Consider the following 25,676-nt stretch of genomic DNA (forward strand, 5'->3'; position numbering starts at 1 on the left):
CAAATACTTTAATTTCCAAAAAGTGAAAGAAGTAACAGCTTATTGAAACCATGTCTTTTGAAGAGATTATAGTACTTAAAAGTCCTTAAAATATTTTTCTGGTGAATTTTCCTATGCAGATCTTTACTAAAACTCACTTATGTAAGAAAAAAAAAACATATTCAGATATAATATTCAGATATAAAATTCACTTTTGTAAGAGAAAAGAACATATTCAGATAGAAGAACAAATGTAAACTGTAGGTAAAAAGAGAGCTATCTCCCCATGGTGATTAGGGATCCTCACAAATTATATGATTAGAGGCAATTAGAGGCAAAGTAATAAATCTTAACTTTTGCAGCCCAAATGCTGGAATGAGATTGTTTTTATTGAAAGTGTGGTGTATATTCTGAAAGAATTAACATGCACTTCAGTGAAAGTTCCTGGAAAGTCATTAAGTGCATCAAGTATAAATAGTATAGCTGCAAATATCTACCTCCCCCCAAAAAGTATGTCCAGCACAAAACTTCACAAACCACCTTTGACACATTTGAGCAGTCATAGCACCTTTCCATACACTGCACAGATCTTTTTTCTGTGTTTCACTTGCCTTTTTACCTTTCTTGAAATAACAAAGCATAATATGCCAAAAATGTTGCCCATTTTCTTCCATCTTCAATATTAAAATGTCTACACAAAAATTCACCAATTTTGATAAGTTTTTTTTAAATGCACGCTGATATGAGAGCTTTCACAATACAATCTAACAAAATTGTTTGGAATGAAGTTAAAGAAAACTAAGTGCTACTGGAGCCATTGTACAGAAAAAACCAAATGAAATTTTTGACCAACCCAATACAATTAGCTTTTAATTATTTTATAATCAGAAAAGGCAATTCCTATTACAAATGTATAAAGTGTTTTAAAACCTGTGAAAAGGATGAATCTGGCTCCCTTATGAGCTATTGAGGGTACATGACTAATTGGAATTTTGAAACAGAGTATTTGGTATTATTGATATGCTTTAGTTGGAAAACTGTTCTGAATTAGGATCTTTTGGGTTATTGTGAGTTGTGTGGATGGGCACTCGCCTGAAGAAAGTTAAGGGCCTAATAAATTGAGAAAAATTGAAGTAGAAATAGCAAATATGTCTCAGGGTCTTAGATATTTATTTTGTTTGTGTTTTCAATTTATATATGGAAAGAAATGCTTCATAGATGGTCTGTGATGTTTCCTCAAATCTCTGAAACACCTGAGAATTTGATGCTGAATTGAATCCTTCTGTGACTCAAACTCAAGAAGTTATAGAAGTGTACCCAATCCATAAAAACAGCACATAACTACCAAGTGCCTCATCCTAGGGATAGCATATTGAGTAAGCTATAATTGCCAAACTACTGCAATTGATTGCCAAACTACTGCTCTGCCAGAGAACGAGAGCAAGTTCTGAGGCGGCAATGTGACTGGCAATGGATAAATGCTGAAGGGAACTTACTGCTGATGGTTTCTGAGAGGGAGGTGGTCCGTATACACAGACTTGCCTCTCCTGACCATACACATGTTTGGTCTGTAGTCACGGGGCCTCTGCCATGCTGCGGATCTCTATCACATATTGCCTGTCCTAGCTTTTTCTCATCATTAAATAACCTGGCACTGGATGAAGCTTGTTGTGTCTCGGGACAACTTAGATTATTAATGAAAGCCACTGCTTCGAACTGAACAGTGAGTGTTGCAACGTATGCTAGCAAATTTACTAAGATTCTTCCAGTTTATAAATGCTGAAATTTATTTGAAAGAATAATCAAGTAATGGTTAGGTAAGCTCTTCAGTAACTTTTGGTTAAAAAAAGTGGCTCCTTTCACCCTTTTACAAAGAAATATAATGGTTTAATTGTTATAGCATATACATAGTTAAGTCCTTTGTATGATAAAGAGCAATTCTCTCTCTGAAATTAGAACATCAACAGAAGCATAACATAGGTACTGACCTTTATCAAATTGGGTGGAGATATTTTCAAACATTAGTTTTTACCATGAGTGAAGCTTGAGAAATGAAGGATCTTTTTCAATTAGCAATAATCGTGCCTCGGATAAACCTCATTGGCTACAATACTGCCACTGCGCAAAGCTGAAGGATCTTTTTAAAAGGGAAATTTCTTTTCAATTTTATTTAATCACTCAGAATGAATCATGATGTACATTAAAAAAATAGGATTTTTGTTGGACGTTGTACTTGCCTTTTCATCTATTCTTTACGGCTACAGGGGTAAAATGAGCCACTTCATTTGAGGCTTTGGGTACAAATTAAGTAGGTAAAAGTTGCTGAAATATGTGTTTTGAGAAATCCAGGGTTGTATGAAAAATTATAGAGTAGTGGCTACAATCGGATAAAATCTATATGCTAGACCCTTTCTAGAGGCTCACAGCACTGTGCACGCGTTGCCATTTGTCCTCACACACGCAGAGAAGCTGGAAGACAAAACCGTGCCTTGACAGGGTACATCACCTGGGCTGAGGGCAACCGTGCAGTGAGAAAATGTTTCTTCATGGTCTAAACGTTCAGGGCTTGCACTTTTTTGTACACAGTAATGTTTCTGTATTTTTACAAACTTAATTTTGATTTAAATTTATTTTGTGGAAATATTGCATTTTGGAAATTATTAGAGCAAATAAATCTTCTAAAGACATTCACAAATTCTTATTTCTGTTACATACTTTGTAAGGAGTATTTTGAATAAGTAGTAATATATATACAAATGCCTACTTATTGATATTAAATTGAAATATTTTGTGGAAGAACTCCTTTTCCCAGTGAGAGGCATGAAATTGGGTGTGTAGGTAAGAGATCTCAGTTGCCCACTTTATGAACATTGCTTTGCAATGTAACCCCGGGAATTGATAAAAGGTCACACACAAGCCAAAATGCCATAAATAAGCTTTTGTTGTAATGAAAAATAGATATATTTTATTTGTGACACTAAGAAAATATCATCTTCTCTAATTTTCTTGGTTTTGGGGGTGTCTCAGTTTGCACCCATCCATCACTGTTTAAATCTCCTGCTATTTTGGCAGTGAATCATTGCTAGAGCCCAGAGAAAATTCCTTTTTGAAAAGAATTAAAATAATCTGTCATATATAAAAAATATATATATGTAAGTATATATACACATACATATACATATATAGTTATTTTATTTGTGAAGCTACTCTTTGATAAAGATTTGGAAAACCCAGTGGAAGTTTTATATTTACATTTGGCTCTATGACCAAGTTGTCATTGGAGAGACACTAATGAGGGGTGGTTCCTTTTTTGCGTCGCTCCCTTATTGTCTTAGTCCCAGTTTCTTCTCTCTTTTTAAATATTCTTTTTTTTTATTTTTTCTCCTTGACTTTCTTTACTTCAAGCATAAGTCTATTTTATTTCCCAACTTGTCTTGAAATTTTACTGATTGATTGGGATTTAAGGTGGTTAGAAGGAACTTGAAAATTAAAATAAAGGGCTGATTATTAACAATTACAAAAATACATTCACGCTGAGTTTTAATATATTTTTTCTAAATTCAGTCTTGCCATATTATTAGATATAATTGCAGTATATGTAGAGCTATTATGATTTAGCCCCCTCTCTTCCCTGGACGGTTTTGAGCATACCCAGTGCATTTGTCTTGGCATTCATCTAATTAACTATTACTGGATTCTGGTGCTGGAGACAGCTTCCATTCCATAGACAAGGAAACTGAAAGAAAGACTAATTATCTGCCTAAGATGATCATAGGTGGTGGTGGGAGAAATCTTCCTTCTAATGCCCTTGCTCGCCATTTGGTGTACAAGCCACTGTGCTGTGGCCTGAGCTGAGGCCTATTTATGCCTGTAGTCACCAGCTCTCTCTCAAGTTGGCAGAAACAGTTGGGAATATGCAAAATTATAGGCTAGATGTATTGAAATATATTTCAGTACAAAACATTATTAAAGACTGAGATGTTCTTCTCTAGAACACATAGAGAACAACCTGAACATAAATGCTACTGTGGTTTTGTCATTTATACCATAAGGTACAAATATACACATATTTATTTTACTGTTTGATAAACATTTTATTTTTCAATATAAAATTTTGACAATAAATTTAAGAATGAAAGAATATATTTAATTAAATATTATGAGCTAATTTGGTGATTGTACAATTTATACATGATATCTTAGATGTTACATTCATTATTATGATTGCTGTGTTGATATTTATGATCACATAAAAATCAGAAGACACAGGTACACTAAAAATGCATCAGCACCTACTCAAAATACTAGAATTTATTTTAAGAGCACAATGTATAAAGACATTATCTTAACATATGCAGTCATAGAAGGTATATTTAATGTAAATCTGTGAAACATGAATTTTCATTTAGATTGAATGACAGTTGTATCATTTTGCTTTGCTCTTCTTGATTCTAATTTTTTTGAGCATGTATGCAGCTATTAGTAGATTTGATGTCACCAGCAGAGGAATAGCTTCACAATGTTTAAAAGTTGCTAGTTTTATATCATTGTCATTGGAATCATGACAATGTCAATAGAATTTGGATAGAAATCAAATAGAAAATCAGGTAATTCTAAAAATGGTTCATTTTTTTCTTCTGAGACTTAGAATCAATATATCTGGAAGTTCACTCTGTTGAAGATGAAATATTTGACAACATTGTGATTGCTATGTTATATTTTGTGAAAGAGTTTAACATTGAAGATAAATTTATTTGTTCTTGTGGTGATAATCAGGATGCACAATGTGGTAGGCTAAAACATAAAACTTATGTTCTTAATAAATTAAGAAATCCATGGACCAAAAATGAACTTGGAATTGACTTTTCTGAACACATAGTTCTTTTTTTAAAAAAATTATTTTATTGTTGTTCAAGTACAGTTGCCTGCATTTACCCCCCACCACTCCTCCCCACCCCAGCCATCCCCACCTCCCTCCCCTGCTTCCACCCTCCCTTGGTTTTGTCCATGTGTCCTTTTAGTTGCTCCTGAAAACCCTTCCCCTCTTCCCCTCTTTACCCTCTCTCACCTCCCCTCTGGTTACCATCAGATTGTTCTTAATTTCAATGTCTCTGGTTGTATTTTGCTTGCTTGTTTGTTTTGTTGATTAGGTTCCACTTAAAGGTGAACACATAATTCTTGATTACATTCAAATAAGCTACACTCATCTAGTGATTAAATTAGCTGTTGTGATTGATTACACTTAAAATAGTTTTACATATAAACATAGCAACTGAACTATAAAATTACTGCAACATAGCAGAACATGCTTTCTCTCTTTGTTGTTCATGTAATACTAGACTTACAAAAATATTCTGTACAAAACACATTGTTAATCAGCCTGAGTGTCTAAGTGTGTTAAACTTTTTCATAAATGAGTCTTGTAAGAGTTTATTGCATTCTGCTCACAATCCTCTAGAAGAAATCTTTAATCAAAATATTCAATAAGTAGAGTGTTAAAAACTTCACCTCTTGAATATTTTTAGCAATTATGATTATTAAACATTAAGAGTACAAACAGGAAGACACTGAAATATCTACATACAAAATCAAGAGAAGAACTCAACAAAATGAGCAATGAGAACACAGACTGTGTAAAAGATTTAATTTTGAAATTCTAATTGTTATTTTATTTACAACAATGGTTCTATTCAAAAATTAAACTAAAACTATTTTATAAAATTAAAATATCACATATTCATGTGTTTCCATGTTTATTAAAACAAGATATTCTTAATATTGTTTGTAAGCAATTATAAGCAGAATGATGATACTTGGTACACATTCATGTACTACAATCAGTTTCTTATTGTCATGTGTACCTAATATGTCATGACTTTTATTTTGAAGAATGTGTTTATAGAGGATCTTATTATTTTAAATATTTTAGCTTTAAATCTTTTAGCACATTCATTCACTTTTTCACTAAGCTCTAGCATTGTATCCTGACTTCAAAATTGTTACAGTAGGTTAATTGTAACTAATAGACTTTTCAAAAAGCCTTATTCCTTCAAATTTATATATGCTGTAGGTACCAAGTAGTGGTCTGGTCATGAAGCTGAGGAACAAGCATGGCAGGTAGATGGGTTGTTTCAGTCAAGGTCCACACATTCACTCTAGGTGTCTTAAATAGAGGGAATTACTTACTAACTAATGGAAGGATTGGTGAGGCCACCCAGGTATTAGCAATAAGAAGAAACTAATATGACGGGTACAACCCCTAGGTCTGGGAAATGCAGAGAAGAGATGATACCACCAGAACCCAGAAGCTGGGAGGAGCTATACTCATGAAGAGAGTGGCTGTTCAACAGAAGCTAGAATATTAAAGGAGATGCAGCTGCTCAAAAATTGCTACTTAAAGCAGGGCTAGGGGGTTGCAAGAAATACCCTGTTTTTCCCTTTTCCCAGCTCATTTTCCAATGCCCTGCTTAGTCAGACCTACCACTGACGTGAGCTGGAGAGGAAGTAGGAATGGATCTGGGAGCAACAGGAAGATGACCAACACAGTGGTAACCTTTGGACATAATACATGTCCCTAAAGATAAGAATGGGTTTTCTCAACATTGAAATATGATATTTAAAGTAGCAAAATCTAACAAATGGATATAGCTATCTGGCAACTCCAAATAATACAGGACAGCAATCAGTAGTTTTCAAAAAATAAAGGTATAGTAGCCAAGTATTTTATTCACAGGCTTCACTCAGAATATAATTATTTACTCTTATTTTTGCATATAATTATCCTGTTTACTAATTGAAAGCAGACCAGATATAGCAGCTTAGAAAGATTAAATTGGCTTGCAGGTGTAAGACAAAGACAAAGAGAAAGTTGGAGTATTTAGCCATCTGATAATGAGGAAAGAGTAGGAAAAATAAGTCCCATAAAATTGAGACAAAATAATTTTAAAGTATTTCTCTGAATGTTTAATATAAAAAACAATTTGTCATACCCAACTTAAGAATCCTTGAGGGCATGCCCCAGGGGCTTGAAATATTGCATTTATTGATGGTGGTAAAGGTGAACATGAATCATTGAGAAAAGGTTAAATTATTCACAGCTATTTAAAGGAGAATATATAAAAGTTATTAAACCAACCTGTAGATCAAGTGGTACTGGTCCCTTAGTTGAAAAACTAATATATTTTGGATACTTTATAACATCTTGATACCAGATATACGAGGTCTGTGCAGAAGGTATCCAGCTATGTAAAATGAAAACTAGAGACATTTATTGAAGAAGATACAAGATATAAGAAACATTGTATACAGGATAAGGAAGCCTTAGTTCCTTTCAAAGTAGGCACCTTAAGACCTCACATAGTTCTCCCAATTGCTATCAGCTGGCCCATCGTATTTTCCTGAATCTCATTGACAGTTTGAAATCTCTGTCCTTTAAAAGGTAATTTTAGTTTTGGGAAAAGCCAGATGTCACAGGGTACCAAATCTGGGATGTAGTGGGGCTAAGTCACCTGAGTGTTCTGATGTTTTGTCAAAAAACTGCATGGGACATGATGCATGAGTGGGTGTGTTTTCATGATGAAGCTGCCAATCACCAGCTGCCTATAGCTGCAGCCTTCTGAATCATTCCGTGGAGCAATGTTCAAGCTTAACACAAAATTGGGTGCAGATCTGTTGCTCTACTTGCTCATTCATTTTAGAATGCAATGGCCACACAGTACATGTGCTCACTCAACAGGTGGCATCTACCACCCCAACTGACTAGTACAGTGAAGTCGTCATTGTTCACACATGTGCAGTCCACTCTCCTTGGCTGCCAGGTTACATTGATGTTGCACAAACTGTTCTCATTATATTAACAATGGCTGGACTTTTTCTGGACAGACCTCATATGTATATGAGTAAGATATGAAAAACATTAAAAGTAAACAAGGAAGGTTACTGTTAACAAGGAACACAAGTAAAATGCTGTGGTGGCTTCATAGACACACACACAAACACACATCTCAGGGTAATGACTGGGGAGGGGTGGAGGGGTGGGGAGAAAATGCAGACAACTGTAATTGAGCAACAATAAAAAAAAGAATCTAAGGGCAAAATAAATTCATTTATTCTACAAATATTTAGTGAGCACATACTATACATCACAGTTTTGAATGTTTTCTTTGTTCAAGAGTGACTTAGTTTACAAAAATCATCTCACAGAGTAACTATATAAAATGCAAACAGCCAGACGAAGTGTGAATGCACTTTAAATTTCATCATTGTTTACTTTGAGATTGACTTACATGTATAACTGGTTGCATGTATAAGTGAAATGTTCTCTTTTGCTTATTTACTGGTATTGAAATATCCAGTTTATTGGGGACATGTTACCATGTGTAACAGATTGATAAATATTTTAAAGATATTGTCATGGGGTATTTGGAAAGGATGCCAGACAATTTATAAAAGAAAGAAGTAAAATGAGTATTTGCCTGGTATGGCCAAAAAAAGAACCCCTACAATGTTCATTAAAAGATGTGTGTGTGTGTGTGTGTGTGTGTAGGTATTTGGGAAAAAGTAGAGTAGAAAAGATGAAAAATTACACTAGAGGTTGGGTTCCTGACTCCACTACTACCACTAACCGCATAATTCAAAATTATTTATACAATGTGTTAATGATCAGCAGCATTTCTGGAGAGAAATCTCTGAATTTTCATCAGACTTAACACCTCAAAATGGTAAAGTACCATTGACCTAATGCACCTGCAGTCTGGTCTTTCATTATCTGAACGAAAGGTGTATACACTGAGATTTGCTTCAGAAAATACCTCATTTGTCAGTTTGGTTATTTATCTGTCCTAATGTACCTAAAGTGTCATGATGTTTCTCCAAATATATCACACAAGTTTCATTAAGCAAGTAACAAAGTTAATATAATTTTGATTTCCTAATGTCCTATTTGCTATTGGTTAAACAATCCTGAGTGAATTAATGAGCTAAAATTCAGTGCATCCCTTGCAGGAAGGTGAGGAAAAATGACAGTTCTTCATTTGTAAGTCTTAAGTGACAGAAAATTCAATTTCATCATTTACTGACATGTAATTTAACCAATGAGAAAATAAAGATGTTTATCTTCTCAGAGACAAACGTCTTATTTATTCCTACTCTGAAGAGTCTCAACTCATTAAACATACTAAAAAGTTAATTTATGCAAAACCTGTAAAGTGGTAAAAATCAAACAACTTGAAAAGCAGTAAAGAAAATATTGAGTTCCTGGGAAGATGGTGGCGAGATAGGTGGGAGCGGAGTCCACTTCCCCTCAACGCCAGTGAAATACCTAGCTGATCTGAGGAGCAGAGTGAATAGCCAACAGTATTCCAGCATATATGAAGATTGGAGACCAAAGATAGAGGACATTGAAAGATCAGATGGTAAGAAGAGAGCTTAAGGACAACAAGGTCCCTGGGACCAGCGCAGGGACCAGGGCAGCTGAAGCCCCAGCTGGGACACAGGGTCTGCTGCAGGATTATTGGGAGAGAGCCAGGCTGGGCTGTGTGAGCAGCCAGGTGCTTGTTTGGACCAGGGGGGCTTGAATAGGAAGAATTTCTCAAAAAGGAAAAGAAAATAGAGGCACATAGAAGCCAGTTAGAGAACTCTCCCCAGCAGCCACGACCTCTGGCACCCCTCCACTCTCCGCCCCTGGACTGTGAACGTGGAAAAGCAGCCCTGGCGCTCACCTGAAGCCTGGCTGGCACGGACCCAGATTAGCGGACTGGGGGCCCACAACTGAAACTCCGGGTGAGCGCGCCCCCTGATAAGCGGCCGGGCTGCCTGGGCGTCAGACCCAAAGTGCCCCAGTGGGCGCATACCCCAATCAGTGGCCCGGGGCCCACACCTGCAACCTCGGGTGGGCGCGCACCCTGATAAGCAGCCCGGCTGCCTGGGTGCACAGACAAAAAGCGCCTGGGTGGGCGCGCAATCGGATCAGTGGCTGGCTCCCATGTGCACAGACCCAAAGCAGGGGATCAGCAGCCAACCAAAGTCCAAAGCTGAGATCGGCCACACCACCCGATCAAGGGCCTGGCTGCCTACAGGCGACCACAGCCAAAAAGCACTGGTTCTGAAAAACTCCTACCTAGCCCCTTCGCACAGAACCCTGCAGGGCCTATTGGCTCTCTAGGAGGAAGGCAGAACGCCCAGCAGAGGGGAGCAGCAGGGCTAGGGGAGACTGCATTCCCCGGAAAGACTCGACCCAGTAGGGGGCTGAACTACCCCATAGCAGCACCGAGAGCCCCTAGCATCTAAGACAGCAAAGAGCAAGAAGGTGGAATGTGAGTTGCCCCTAATTGGTGCAACTCAAGGACAGCACAGCTGGTGAACTAAAGGCCTAGTGGGGAGCAGAAGGAACTGAAGGAACTAGACTGAAGGCTGAACAACAGCGAAGAGTGTGGCTCAGGAAGGGAGAAAAGTGAAACCAATCCTTCCAACCACCCCCTCCTGTTCCACAGACAGGAAGACCAGCAGAACTAACCTGACCAGTTTAAAGCCAGCAGAAGACTTTTTTTTTCTTTTTTTTTTTCTTTCCTCATTTCCCCCTGAATTCCTTCTTCCTTTCTGTCCTTCTTTCTTGTTTTTATTCCTTCTTCCTTCCATCCTTTACCTTTTTTATTCCTTCTTCCTGCCTTCTTTTCTTTATTCTTTTGTTTTAATTTTTGTTAAAATTCCTTCTTATCTTGCCTCTGATCTCTCTATTCCTTCTTCCTTCCTTCCTTTCCTTTTCTATTCCTTTTTTCCCTCTTTCCCTTTTTTTTTTTTTTTTTTTTGCCCCCATTCCTCTTTTTCCCACAGGTGAGACAAGAAAACCTGGAGTGCTGAAAAGACCAGAGTAAGACTGGGTTACACCCATAAACATCAGCTCAAGACCAGTGAGCACAGGAGATTAAGGAGACAGCACCACTGCTGAATCCCATTGGCATTCTACCATAGAAGTTCATACCATAAACCCAGGGAGTCAGAATAGATCAATTTAAGAAGCAGAGGCTAACAAGAAGAGTCTCACAAACAATGGGAAGACAAAGAAACAATTCCCAAATGAAAGGAAAGGAGGAAGCCTCAGAAAGAATGCTAACTGAAAAAGAGGCAAGTCAACTATCAGATACTGAGTTCAAAGCAATGGCCATCAGGAAGCTCACTGAGCTCTCTGAGCTCAAAGAGAACTACCAGAAACTACAGGGAAACTACAATAACTCACTGCCAACTATATCAACATGAAAAAGGAGATAGAAACTATCAACAAGGGCCAAGAGGAAATGAAGAATACAATTTTTGAATTGAAGAACACAGTAGAAGGAATGAAAAGCAGACTTGATGAAGCAGAGGATAGTATCAGCGAGCTGGAGGAAAAAGTAGAAAAAAACACCCAGAAAGAGCAAGAAAAGGAAAAGTGGCTCAGAAAGAATGAAGAGGTAATAAGGGAAATGCAGGAAAACATGAAACGTAACAATATCCGTATAATAGGAATACCAGAAGGAGAAGAAGAGCAAGGGATAGAAAACCTGTCTGAGAAAGTAATGATGGAAAATCTCCCTAATCTGAGGAGAGAAAAAGTCACTCAAATCCAGGAAACACAGAGAGTCCCAAGCAAGAGGAACCCAAAGAGACCCACTGCAAGACAGATCATAATTAAAATGGCAAATCTCCAAGACAAAGAGAGGATCTTAAAGGCAGCAAGGGAGAAACAGGAAGTAACATACAAGGGAGCCCCAATAAGGTTAGCAACTGACTTCTCAATGGAAACGCTCCAAGCCAGAAGAGAATGCAAAAAATATTCCAAGTAATGAGAACTAGAGGCCTGCAACCAAGACTACTTTACCCAGCAAGGCTCTCCATAAAGATAGAAGGCCAAATAAAGAGTATCCGAGGAAAAAGAAGTCTAAAAGAATACACTTCCACCAAACCAGCTCTGCAAGATATGCTAAAGGGACTGCTTTAAGGAAAGGAAGGAAAAGAGAAAGGCAGAGGAACACAGGTAGGAAAAAATGGCAATGAATAACTACCTATCGATAATAAACTTAAACGTAAATGGATTCAATGCTCCAATCAAAAGACATAGAGTAGCTGAATGGATAAGAAAGCATGACCCACACATATGCTGCCTACAAGAGACCCACCTCAGGACACAAGACCTACACAGACTGAAAGTGAAGGGCTGGAAACAAAGTTTCCAAGCAAACGGACAGGAAAAAACAGCAGGGGTAGCAATACTCATATCAGACAAAATAGACTTCCAAAGAAGGGCCATAAAGAGAGACCCAGAAGGTCACTCATAATACTCAAAGGAAGAATCCACCAAGAAGACATAAATATTGTAAATATATATGCACCCAACATAGGAGCACCCGAATACAGAAAGAAAATCTTGGAGGATTTCAAGAAAGATATTGACAGCAACACAGTTATAGTAGGGGACTTTAACACCCCACTATCAAAAAGGGACAGGTCTTCCAAACAAAATATCAACAAGGATATTGTGTCACTTAACAACACCCTAGAGGAAATGGACTTAACTGATATATATAGAGCTTTTCATCCCAAAGAAGCAAAATACACATTCTTTTCAAGTGTACATGGAATTTTTTCAAAGATAGACCACATGATAGGACACAAAGCAAGCCTCAACAAATTCAAGAAAATTGAAATCATATCAAGCATTTTCTCTGACCACAAGGGACTGAAACTAGAAACCAACCCCAAAGGAAAAAACCCAAAACACTCAAAATCATGGAGACTGAATAGCATGCTATTAAACAATGAATGGGTCAAGAACGAGATTAGGGAAGAAATCAAAAACTTTCTGGAAACAAATGAAAATGAACTCACAACAACCCAAAACCTATGGGACACAGCAAAGGCAGTCCTGAGAGGGAAGTTCGTAGCAATAGAGGCCTACCTTAAAAAGATACAAACATTTCAAACAAACAACCTAAATAACCCTACGCCTACAAGAACTGGAGGAACAACAACAAAGACCGCCCAGAGCAAGCAGAAGGAAGGAAATAACCAAGATCAGAGCAGAGTTAAATGACATAGAGACTAAAAGCACAATTGTAAGGATCAATGAATCCAGGAGCTGGTTCTTTGAAAAGATAAACAAAATCGACAAGCCTTTAAGTAGGCTCATCAAGAAGAAAAGAGAGAGGATCCAAATAAACACAATTAAAAATGAAAGAGGAGAGATTACAGCTGATACCACAGAAATACAAAGGATGGTAAGAAATTACTACGAAGAACTGTATGCTAAGAAATTTGAAAACCTAGATGAAATGGACACATTTCTAGAAAAATATAATCTTCCAAAACTGAATGAAGAAGAAGCAGAAAGCCTGAACAGACCAATAACAGCAGATGAAATTGAAGCAGTCATCAAAAAACTCCCAACACACAAAAGCCCTGGACCAGATGCTTTCACAGGAGAATTCTACAAAGCATTTAAGGAAGAGCTAACCCCTATCCTTCACAGACTATTCGAAAAAATCCAAACTGACGGAAGACTCCCAAACTCGTTTTATGAAGCCAGCATCATCCTAATCCCAAAACCAGATAAAGACACAATGAAGAAAGAAAACTTCAGACCAGTATCACTGATGAACATAGATGCTAAAATTCTCAACAAAATATTGGCAAACCGCATCCAGCAATACATTAAAAAGATCATACACCATGACCAAGTGGGATTCATCTCAGGGATGCAAGGATGGTACAATATTCGCAAATCAATAAACATAATACATCACATCAACAACAGCAAAGACAAAAATCACATGATCATATCAATAGATGTGGCAAAAGCACTTGATAAGATACAGCACCCATTTCTGATAAAAACACTCAGCAAAGTGGGAATAGAGGGAGCATTCCTCAACATAATAAAGGCCATATATGAGAGACCTACAGCCAACATCATACTCAATGGACAAAAACTTAGAGCTTTTCCGCTAAGATCAGGAACAAGACAAGGATGCCCTCTCTCACCACTCCTATTCAATGTAGTATTGGAAGTCCTAGCCACAGCAATCAGACAAGAAAAAGAAATAAGAGGCATCCAAATTGGAAAGGAGGAAATGAAACTGTCATTGTTTGCAGATGACATGATAGTGTACATGGAAAATCCTATAGACTCCACCCAAAAACAACTCGACCTAATAAATGAATTTGGCAAAACAGCTGGATACAAAGTCAATACTCAGAAATCAAAGGCATTCCTGTACACCAACAACGAAACTGCAGAAACAGAAATCAGGAAAAAAATCCCATTTGATATAGGAACAAGAAAGATAAAGTACCTAGGAATAAACCTAACCAAGGAGGTAAAAGACCTGTACTCAGAAAACTACACAACACTGAAGAAAGAAATTAAGGAAGACACAAACAAATGGAAGCAAGTACCATGCTCATGGATTGGAAGAATTAACATCATCAAAATGGCCATATTACCCAAAGCGATTTATAGATTCAATGCAATCTCTATTAAAGTACCCATGGCATATTTCACAGATATAGAACAAACTCTTCATAAATTTATATGGAACTATAAACGACCCTGAATAGCAGCAGCAATCTTGAGAAAGAAGAACAAAGCAGGAGGGATCACAATACCTGATATCAAACTGTATTACAAGGCCACTGTAATCAAAACAGCCTGGTACTGGCATAAAAAAAGGCACATAGACCAATGTAACAGAACAGAGAGCCCAGAAATAAAGTCAAGTCTTTATGTTCTATTAATATTTGACAAAGGAGGCAGGAGCATAAAATGGAGCAAAAACAGCCTCTTCAACAGATGGTGTTGGGATATCTGGACAGCTACATGCAAAAAAATGAAACTTGATCACCAACTTACGCCATACACGAAAATAAACTCAAGATGGATAAAAGACTTAAATATAAATTGTAACAGCATAAAAGTCCTCGAGGAAAACATTGGCAGGAAAATCTCCGACATTCCACACAGCAACATCTTCACAGACATGTCCCCTAAAGCAAGAGACATAAAGGAAAGGATAAACAAATGGGACCTCATCAAAATAAAAAGCTTCTGCAGGGCTAAAGAAAACAGCACCAAATTACAAAGAGAACCAACAGTATGGGAAAACATATTTGCTAATGATACCTCAGACAAGGGCCTGATCTCCAAAATATATAGAGAACTCACATGACTCCACTCCAGGAAGACAAACAACCCAATTAAAAAATGGGCAAAGGACTTGAACAGATACTTCTCCAAGGAAGACATACAGAGGGCTCAGAGACATATGAAAAGATTTTCAGCATCACTAGCTGTCAGAGAGATGCAAATTAAAACCACAATGAGGTACCATCTCACACCAGTCAGAGTGGCCAACATAAACAAATCCACAAACAAATGTTGGAGAGGATGCGGAGAAAAGGGAACCCTCGTGCACTGTTGGTGGGAATGCAGACTGGTGAGGCCACTGTGGAAAACAGTATGGACTTTCCTCAGAAAACTAAAAATGGAACTGCCCTTTGACCCAGCAATTCCGCCTTTGGGATTATACCCTAAGAACACTGAAACACCAATCCAAAAGAACCTGTGCACCCCAATGTTCATAGCAGCACAATTTACAATAGCCAAGTACTGGAAGCAACCTAAGTGCCCATCAGCAAACAAGTGGATCCCAAAACTATGGTATATTTACACAATGGAATTCTACGCAGCAGAGAGAAAGAAGGAGCTTATACCCTTTGCAACAGCATGGATGGAACTGGAGAGCATTATGCTAAGTGAAATAAGCCAGGTGGTGAGGGACAAATACCATATGATCTCACCTTTAACTGGAACATAAGCAATAGAAGAAAAAAGTAAACAAAATATAAATGGAGACATTGAAGTTAAGAACAATCTGACAATATCCAGGGGGGAGTGGGGTGGGAACAGTGGGAAGAGGGGATTACGGGAACTACTATAAATGACACATGGACAAAATCAAAGGGGAGGGTGGAGGTGGGGGAGGGAGGTGGGATTGGCTGGGGTGGGGTGGAGGGATGGGGAGAAAAGGCGTACAACTGTAATTGAATATCAATAAAAATTTTTTAAAAAGAAAAGAAAATATTAATAGAATACCAATTTGTTAAAGTCACCCTTATTCTCTCTCTTTTTTGTCTCTTCTCAGTTCCTTTTACCCTTCACCCCTCACCCCCCCAGTATTAATCTTGGATTAGAATCTCTGAAAAAATTATTTCCAGTCCCCCATTAAAAAATCCAGTTTTTGAACACAGTGTAACTACGGCATACATTGGGGCTGGTGCTGATTTTTAATGTTTGACTAATGAATACTAAAATGACCATTTAATTTTACCTATAAATTTCTCTTTCACTTGTGTTGATAAATATAGTGAGCTATTTTCAATGTAAGCCTGAAGATTTTAATGCAACAAAACATAACCACTTCTATTATTTTACCATCTCTTTAATGAAGTCAGCCTTACACATTTTTGAATCTTGAATCTATCCACTCAAGCATTTCTCTACTTAACTTCTCCACTAAACTTCTCACCCTTGCATTGAAATTTGATTTGTTGTTTCTGTTCCCTCATTTCTGATCTTCACCTTGATATTTTGTCATCATGGTCTGACATTTGTCCCTCGCTTAAGAACTTGGTTTGACTCCAACTCTTAAGATCACGTTTCTAAAACACCATTGTATGTGTTAAAGTCATTTTCAATGGCAAAACCCTGATACAGTGATCGCACTGTCTTATTTCTACTATAAGTAAGCCTGGAAGACCTGTATCCAACCATTAATGTGATTAAAATATTATGACGTGGAGTGTATTTTATGACGCTTAAATGGTATTTCTCTTAAAATAGTTACATAAGTTAAATTGAAGTCCTTCCTTCATTTAAATTAGTGAGTGCTGTAGAATATAATCTATTAGAGATACAAGTAGTCACTTTCAATAATGTGTATTATTAATCCAAATCATTGACTATTATACTCTCTTAGTACATACTTAACTTGGTACAGTAAAAGTATTTAATTTGGGAGTATATGACTTATCAAACTTATTTCCAAAGAGAATTTGCGGTCAGGCGGAAGGATTTGAACAGGCCTGGTCTTTGACTGTTAAGAAATAACCACCTGAGACATTTAAGATGTCTAACAATTTAGAGATAATGTGTAAGGGGCTTTCAGTTCTGAGTTAATCTATCTTTCCTAACAGGCTCTCCGTTTAATGTTGTGTGAACTACTATGTAATGATTGCTGCTAGTGCAGTTAAGTGCTTTTATAATTAAATCTATATTGAATGGATTTCTTTGTCTTTCCTAAACAGTTTCTTGCTGTGTGTTTAAACTTGTGGCGGTTTAGATTATTGTCATGGAAAATGTAAAATATGAGAATGAAATGGAACCGTGTTCTGTGTCAGGGGGCAATAGATTTTTGTCCAAAACATAGGCATTGAATTTTATTTATCTAATTACGTAACTTGTAATGCCAGTTGTAGCTTTTAGGAAAGATAATACCTTTTGTGAAATCGATGAAGGTATTATTATAATATGTCTTGGCAAAGCATATAGAAATGTTTACAATTATCTCTTTCACTATGTAAACTTCCTAAGTACTCCATGGGAACATGATGTGTGGTAGTTGAAAGCACTGACTCAGGATACACAATGAGTTTACACTCTGATTTTTCTCCTTACTAGCAATGTGAACTTGGATTATTTATTTGGAATCTGTAAATAAGTGGGACAAGTAATAGTGTCTGTGGCAAAGAGAGAGCTTAAAATTTAAATGTGAAGGTGTGAATATTAACTACCGGTACAGTGTCTGGTGCCTCATACATATTAGGTGTTATCTCTTTTTCTTACTAAATAAATCTCTCAACATGAAATTACATTGTTATTTATTTAAGGAAACTATATAGATGTCTAACATTTCAAATTTGGCCTACAGATTAGGGGACAAATGTTCATATAAAATATTTATTTTCTTTCTTTTTGTTTTTCTTTTCTTTTATTAGAAAAAGATGTGTAGCTTTTTTTTTTTTTTTTTGAAAGAGAGAGAGGCTGTTTCTTTTCTTTCTTTCACTCTTTTTTTTAAATCCTCGCCTGAGGGTATGCTTATTGATTTTGGAGAGAGTGGAAGGGAGGGAGAGAAAGATCAGTGAGAGAGAGAAACATCAATCGGTGGCCTCTAGCACGTTCCCGACCAGGTACATAGTCCACATGCACCCGGATCAGGTACCCAATGTGCCACCCAAGCATGTGCCCTGACCGGGAATCAAACTGTCAACCTTTTGGTTTAGGGGACGGGGACAATGCTCCAACCAACTGAGCCACAATTCTTGTCTCACAATTCACCCAAAATTGAGTTATATAAAAATATATCAATTTAAGTATTTAAAGTTCACAAAAGGTTTATTTTATTTTTTAAATTTAAGAATAGTTGGTATTCAATATTATATTAGTAATATTCATTTCAAGTGTACAATATAATGATTTGACATTTTTGTCCAAGACATTTTTGTCCAAAATATGATCACCCCACTAATTCTAGAAATCACCTGTCACTGTGCATACTTGATATACTATGATATTATTGACTATATTCTCCTTCACCTTATTTTAGAGCCAGTACTTTTGCTTAAATCTCCAGATTCTCTTTAAAGTTATAGATTTATTCACTTTAATAGAATAACTGTATATTAACTTTATTGTACAATAATTTAATATTTATATGAATATTAAAGTTAATACTCACATTAACTTTAATATGAATATTTGAATGTGTTAGATTTTTAAGATAATATTTATTTGTAAAAATAAAAATTAGAAAAATTAATTTTAGTAGACAATTTATGAATGTGTTTTTTATAGTTATGGCTGAATACATTCACGTGTCTAAATTTGTCATGCAAAGTTGTAGTTGATTAACATTTGAATATTCAAGTGTTAAAGCAACTACTAACTGGCTGACTATTAGACCATAACAAGTAAATAGTTTTCTATAATTGACTTATTCTTTGCTTTGTGTTCTTAAATGTCACTTGGGATTTTTTTTGTTGGAGAGGGGTGGTCATAATTCTAGAATTGCTACAACTATTGTTCGTGTCTCATGAGACTGAAACTGAAATTATTGTTATGCTGTGTTGAGGTATAGGATAGAAAGCAGAAAAAGGGAGGTGCTCTCTATTGTCACAAAGTTCCAAAGGTTTTGGGAATTAAAAGTCAGAAGTATAAACATAAAATATGTTAACCATTAAAATATTATTTGGTGATAGGAATTATCAAAGACAGGTGGATTTGTTTTCCCTTCCAAGACAGTACAAGTACAATCAATTAAAATATATTAATGTTTTTGATATATTTGGAATGGACATTGGGCAGGCATAGCAATTTGTGGTCTGCCCCAATTTACTCTTCCATTAGCTTATTGTATATTCATGCAACTAAACTTGAAATGCAATTAAACATTTTATTGTTTTTTTTTCTTCACAGCAGTAATCTATGGCCTGAATCTGGCCCTCTCTGTAATCTACACAGGCCAGACATTCTAAATCTGGAAAGATCAAAATGTAACTCAGACCAGCTCTCTGGGTATTATGTAAACCTGTGGGTCAAGATCAGCTTATTTCTTCCCTGTGTGTCAGAATGGTAGGAGAGAGAGGGAGAGAGGGAGGGAGGGAGGGAGGGAGAGAGGGCCAGAGACACAGAGAGAGGGAGGGAGAGAGAGAGAGAGAGAGAGAGAGAGAGAGAGAGAAGGAAAGGACTTTGGCTAAGGGAAAAAGTGGGAGAAGCACTTAACAATGAACAAAGACGTTTATGCCTTATTAATTTAAAATTACCTAAGCAAGATGGAGGTGATGAACATGGTGTCCAAATGAAATACTGTTTGCATAGAGTTTTGCTCCAAACAATAATATACACTCATTCTTTCCCTGTTCACTTTCTATTGATGTAAATTAAAGTCTACATAGATCCCATATTATGAGAACTGTCAGTGGTGTATCGCTGTAGTTTATATATAACTTGTTTCTTGCTGTGGAAAGATCTAACCTTACTATTTTATTATGTCCATTTAGTTCTGTAATATCTTGCAGTATTTTGAAAAGTATATAGATAGGCCTTGATATCAGACACTTCAAACTTCAGCTCTGCCACTTACCAGTGGCAGAGTACCAGTAATTCCTTTCTGTGAACTTCAGTTTCTTTGTTCATTAATAGACCTGTTGAAAGATTATTGAAGGATTATTATTATTTTTGAAGGATTATCACTCTGTATGAGCATGCAGTTAAGATGACCATTCAAATCGCTTCTGTGATTCAATGGTTATTTCTTTGTGTTGGATTCTTGTCCATTTATTATTTTTTACATTTGAAGAAACATCTGGTAAGGCTCATTAGTATGCTTTTTCTTAATCTCTTTTCATGTCAAATTGAACTTGTCCATGATGATGCAACTGCTATTTTGGAATATCTGCTTTTTCTGTCATAAAAGTCATATGCTTGAGAAAATGTGTAATATAAAGAAAGAACTGAACTTAAGTAACAAAGACCAGAGTTTAAATCATGTCTTTACAGTCTAATAGGTGTGTGACTTCCCTGGGCCACAGTTTCCTTATTATAGAGTTAGAATAATAAAAATACCTGCCTTGTTGCCTTATGTTACCAGGTTAAAATCAAAGGTTGTTTAAAAATGCTTATTAGACTGAAAAATTATCTGCAAATGCAGTCTGTCTTCTTGATTCAGCTGTTTGTCAAGTAATAGTATCGTTTGTGTAGAATGATTGAATATTGGATATACTCGTACTTTTTACATTCTTTTTTTTTTTTTTTTGTCTGCCAGTGTAGGAGCAGGGAAATGTACTCCAGAACTTTTTGCATTCTTGACATACTTTTTCAGAGTCTCATATTGACTCTTTCAAGATGCCTGGCTGTAGTTAGGAGTGCAGCCTATTACCTAGCAACAGTGTTTCCTGAATGTCCTTTTCAGCAACATAGCTTTTGCACACAGGTATGTGTTACATATCACAGTACAGTAGTAGATTGAAATTTCTGTAACTAATCATGAATGGAAATTTGATGACCATGACTAAAGATCATACCTGGGTTAACAACACTTGTAAAAGTTATTAGAAAGATTTTACCTATTTGTCAAATGTAATTTTTTTGAACTGATGTCTCCTTTGTTTATTATAACTATTATTGCTAATCAATAAGAGCTACCATCATTGAATTTCACAGTCATCTACAAAATTGTATGTTTCTTATACATCTGACAGGTATTTAGCCTTACTAAATATATTGGTATAATAATGGTAGTAGTTAAACCACTGAGTTTTATTTAAGCTAGTAAATAATTACCGTTCACAATAGACCTATAAACAAGACCTTGATCAATAAACTTATTAATGGTTATTTGCTGGTTATGGAAATGAGTTCAGTTTGGCTTTAACCCTAACATAGGTCTTTAGTTTTAGTAAATGTCATAGTGAATGGCTCTGTTTGTGTATAATTTCAATTTGTTAAGTAAAGAAAGCTCTTACCTAATTTACTTGGCGTTTTTAATACTGGTAGTTCTTAGGTTCTATTGAATAACATTTTTCTCAAAGTGACTGTGTAAATCATTGAAAGTGTGTAGGCATTTGGAGTAATAGCTATTTCTCACTAATCAGCCTGAAAAATATTCCTGACTGTTCACATTAGAGCTAATTAGTTTGTGGCTGTGTTAATTGATACAGGACTAGCTGATTAGTGGTTTGGGATTGTTTCTCATTCTTTTCCAAAGTCTTTAGTCAATCATAATATCCATTTGTAGAACCTGATATAATACTGGACACATAACTCAATAACTTGAATTATGGCATTTAAACTTTAACATCTTACAATGTGGTATTAGCAAGATAAATGGTTCCTTGATCCCCAAAGTTCATGATATTAATTTTAGTTTCTAGAAAGAAAAAAAATACATAAAAACTAAATTAATCTGAAGTTTATTTCTCTTTACTCAAGCCATTACATGACTTTTTACAAATGAAATTTTATTTATTATGTGTAGAATCTTGAACTCAAGAAGCATATGTGTACAAATTATTTTTCCTGCCATCTACTGTGGTATCATTCTCAGAAAGGTTATAAGAGTAGAGATTTTGGGGAGAAGAAGGGTTGAGAATGACATTTCTTTGAAAGATAATTCTTAATATTTGTTGAACACAAAGTAAATACATTGTGACATTATTATCTCCATGTCTGGAACTAAATCAAATTATAAAATAAAGCAGGAAAGATTTAAGAAGGTTTAAACAGCTTTGTTTTGTTCAATGCAAAATTGTTCTCAGAGATTGAGATTGTCTTTGCCAATTATTTATTTAATGCAGGGTCAATGAGGGAATTATGATAGTTTCACAAGCCAGTTGCATATGGTATACTCTCTCCTAAGTCAATAAAGAAATAAAATACTTTGCATTTATAGTTCTTTTAGATAAGAGGAGTTTAAGGAAAGTAAAGTCCAAATTTAGTTGAGGCGTACATTGCTATTAGTTCCTTCTCAGAAGACCTTGCTTAGCCAAACAAGAACTGGTGTCAGCTGCCAGCATAGAGCAGAAGTCACTGTTGCTACAGCACATTGCTAGGGAATTGAAGGCACTGGTCTAAGAAGGCAAGATCATCTTCCTGGGGCCCGCTGCATGGTTTTCACCACTACCTGTAAAGGGTTGCCTTATTACACATGTCAGGAACTAAGGTCCCAAGGTCTTCGGAGAGCTATTTATATCAGCGAAGTATTGCCTTGCCTGGACTGAATACTCCAGTGAGTCCCCCAAAACTCTTGATATTTAAAGGCCAGATGTCTCCTAGCCAGTCACTTCTCCATATGTTCTTTTTTTAAAGTCATTTTTAATTGTTATTATATTACAGTTGTCCCAAATTTTCCCCCTTTGCCCCCCTTCCATCCCACCCCCCAGTCCCACACTGTTGTCTATGTCTGTGGATCATTCATACATGTTCTTTATCTAGTCCCTTCCCCTTCTTTCCACCATTACCCCCCTCCCACCTCCCCTCTGATCACTTTCAGTCTGTTCCATGTTTCCATGCCTGTGGTTCTATTTTGTTTGTTAGTTTATTTTTCATTAGATTCCTCTTATAGGTGAGATTGTATGGTGTTTGTCTTTCACACTGACTTACTTCACTTAGCAGAATATTCTCCAGTTCCATGCATGCTGTCACAAAATGTAGGAGCTCCTTCTTCGTTTCTGCTGCATAGTATTCCATTATGTAAATGTACCATACAGTTTTTTGATCCACTCATTTACTGATGGGCTTATCAATAAGCTCCCAGCAGTGCTCATTATCAGTGGAGCTACTGTTTGTCAATCAGCACAGAGGTGAATGACAACATCCTGAGGCAGCTTCCTCAATGTAAACAACTTGAGGTAAGTCATTAACAAGTGGGCTTGAAATCATATCAAACCGATATACAAGCTCCATAAACAGGCTTGATCTAATGGGCATATATAAAATCATGTACTCCAAAACTGAAGAATAAATATGCTTTACAAATTTTGTAAAAGTTTTACAAAAATTGACCACCCAGTAGGCTATAAAGTAATATGAACAAATAAAAATGTAGGCATTACATAGCCACAGTGTTTGACCAAAATATAATTCTAGATTGAATCATATTAAATCACCAGTATAACCCTATATTTAAGTTATAGAAATGAAAAATATTTTATATATATTAGAAATCAATGATAGAAATGGCCTTATGAAATATTTTAAGATATTTAAAAGGCATAATTCAAATAATCATGGGTTGAAGAAAAAAATAAAACAAATTAGAAAATAATATTGAAACAATGAAAATTCTACTTATTAAAGAGTATATAAAAAGACAGACTATAGATTATAAAGTCTCAGCTTCTGGTCAAGATGATGACATAGGCAGACATGGCTCGCCTCTTTGCACAACCACATCAAAATTACAACTAAAATATAGAACAACCATCACTCAGGAATGTCAGAAATCAAGTTGAATGGAAGTCGGACAACTATGGAATTAAAGAAACCACATCCACCCATGGGCTGGCCCCCCACCCACATGGATAAAAATTCAAGAGTGATATCTCAGGAGCGAGGAGTACCAGACCCACACGAGGCCCCCGAGTCCAGGATTCCAGTGCCAAGAAGATAAGTCCCCATAACTTCTGGCTGCAAAAACCAGTGGGGATTGAGTCAGAGGATGAGGTTGCTGGAGCACTAAGCAGTTGTTCTTGGGGAACCCACACATGGACTCATTTACTCAGACTAGTTCCCTCTGAGCTCCAGCACTGGGGTAGCAGCTTGAAGGGCACCAGTTGTATTCAGGGAGAAACTGCAGTGTCTGGCATGAAGTCAAGCAGAGGCCATTGTCCCCTTGCTGAGCCCCCTCGCCTGCTCACAGATCCAGTAGGGTGGTGCCATAACTGAAATTTCATTGTGTGACACTGTGTGACCCACCTTGGAGATCTCCAGAGGCTCTACCCCACCCAATTTATAGGCCCACCTAAGCTTCTTTTCCATAAGAATGGCTTTTCTTGGCTCCTACATCCTATCAAATAAGCAATAGCTGGTTTCAGTGAGCCCTAGCAGCAGCCAGATTATAATCACAGTTTGGCTTCACCTGGGAATATCTAAAGTCAGCACAAGTAGCAGCCATCTCAGATTGCTTTACAGCTCAGGCAGGATGGCCCCGGGGAAAACATAGATGGGGGCTGGTCTTGTCCTGCACCACCCGGGGAAACCCCAGGGCCAACACACGCAGTGGATATCTACAGACTACATTGGAGCACCATCACCCTGTCTCTGCACAGCTGATCCTCCACAGAGGGTGGAGTTTGGAGGTCAGTGGGCACAGCCAGTCCCTGCAGCTAACTGGCCTGGGTAAATTCCTCCCATTGATCTGCCAATAGCAACCAACACTCAACTACCCAGCCCACACGAATGGCTCACCTCAAGTACCCAGCTTGGGTGATAGGGGAGACTGTGCAACTGGACCCTACAGGACACCTACCACATTAGGCCACACTACCAAGACAAGGAAGGAGTCAAAGCTGCTCTACCTAATACAAAGAAACAAAGACAGTGAGGTTGCCAGTGAGGAGACAAAGAAACATGACCCAAATGAAAGAAGAGGTCAAAACTCCAGAAAAAGAGCTAAATGAAATGGAGATAAGCAATCTATCAGATGCAGAGTTCAAAACACCATTTATAAGGATGCTCAAGGAACTTAGTAAGGATCTCAGCAGCATAAAAAAAGACCCAGTCAGAAACAAAGGATATACTAATTGAAATAAAGAACAACTTACAGGAAAACAGTAGAATGGATGAAACCGAGAATCAAATCAGTGATTTGGAACATAAGGAAGCAAAAGACAACCAATCAGAACAACACGAAGAAAAAAGAATCCAATAAAATTAGGATAGTATAAACAGCCTCTGGGGCCTCCAAGCATTCCAACATTCTCATCATAGGGGTGCCAGAAGGTGAGGAGAAAGAGCAATAAAATGGAAAAATATCTGAAAAACCAGTGGAAGAAAACTTCTAATTTGGTGAAGGAAATAGACATGCAAGTCCAGGAAGCACATAGAATCCCAATTATGATGGATGCAAAGAGGCCCACTCCAAGACATATCATTGTTAAAAGACCAAAGGCTA

At 36.9% G+C, this 25,676-nt stretch overlaps 1 non-coding gene across 1 annotated transcript; it reads right to left on the bottom strand.

Moving 5' to 3' along the window:
- Positions 1-1,970: 1,970 nt before the first annotated feature.
- On the bottom strand, positions 1,971-2,109 carry LOC112319368 (U4 spliceosomal RNA). Its single transcript, XR_002976315.1, has one exon. It is a non-coding gene; the product is annotated as a U4 spliceosomal RNA (small nuclear RNA).
- Positions 2,110-25,676: the final 23,567 nt, after the last annotated feature.

The sequence above is a fragment of the Desmodus rotundus genome, chromosome 11 (genome assembly GCF_022682495.2).
Source record: "Desmodus rotundus isolate HL8 chromosome 11, HLdesRot8A.1, whole genome shotgun sequence".
NCBI lineage: Eukaryota > Metazoa > Chordata > Mammalia > Chiroptera > Phyllostomidae > Desmodus > Desmodus rotundus.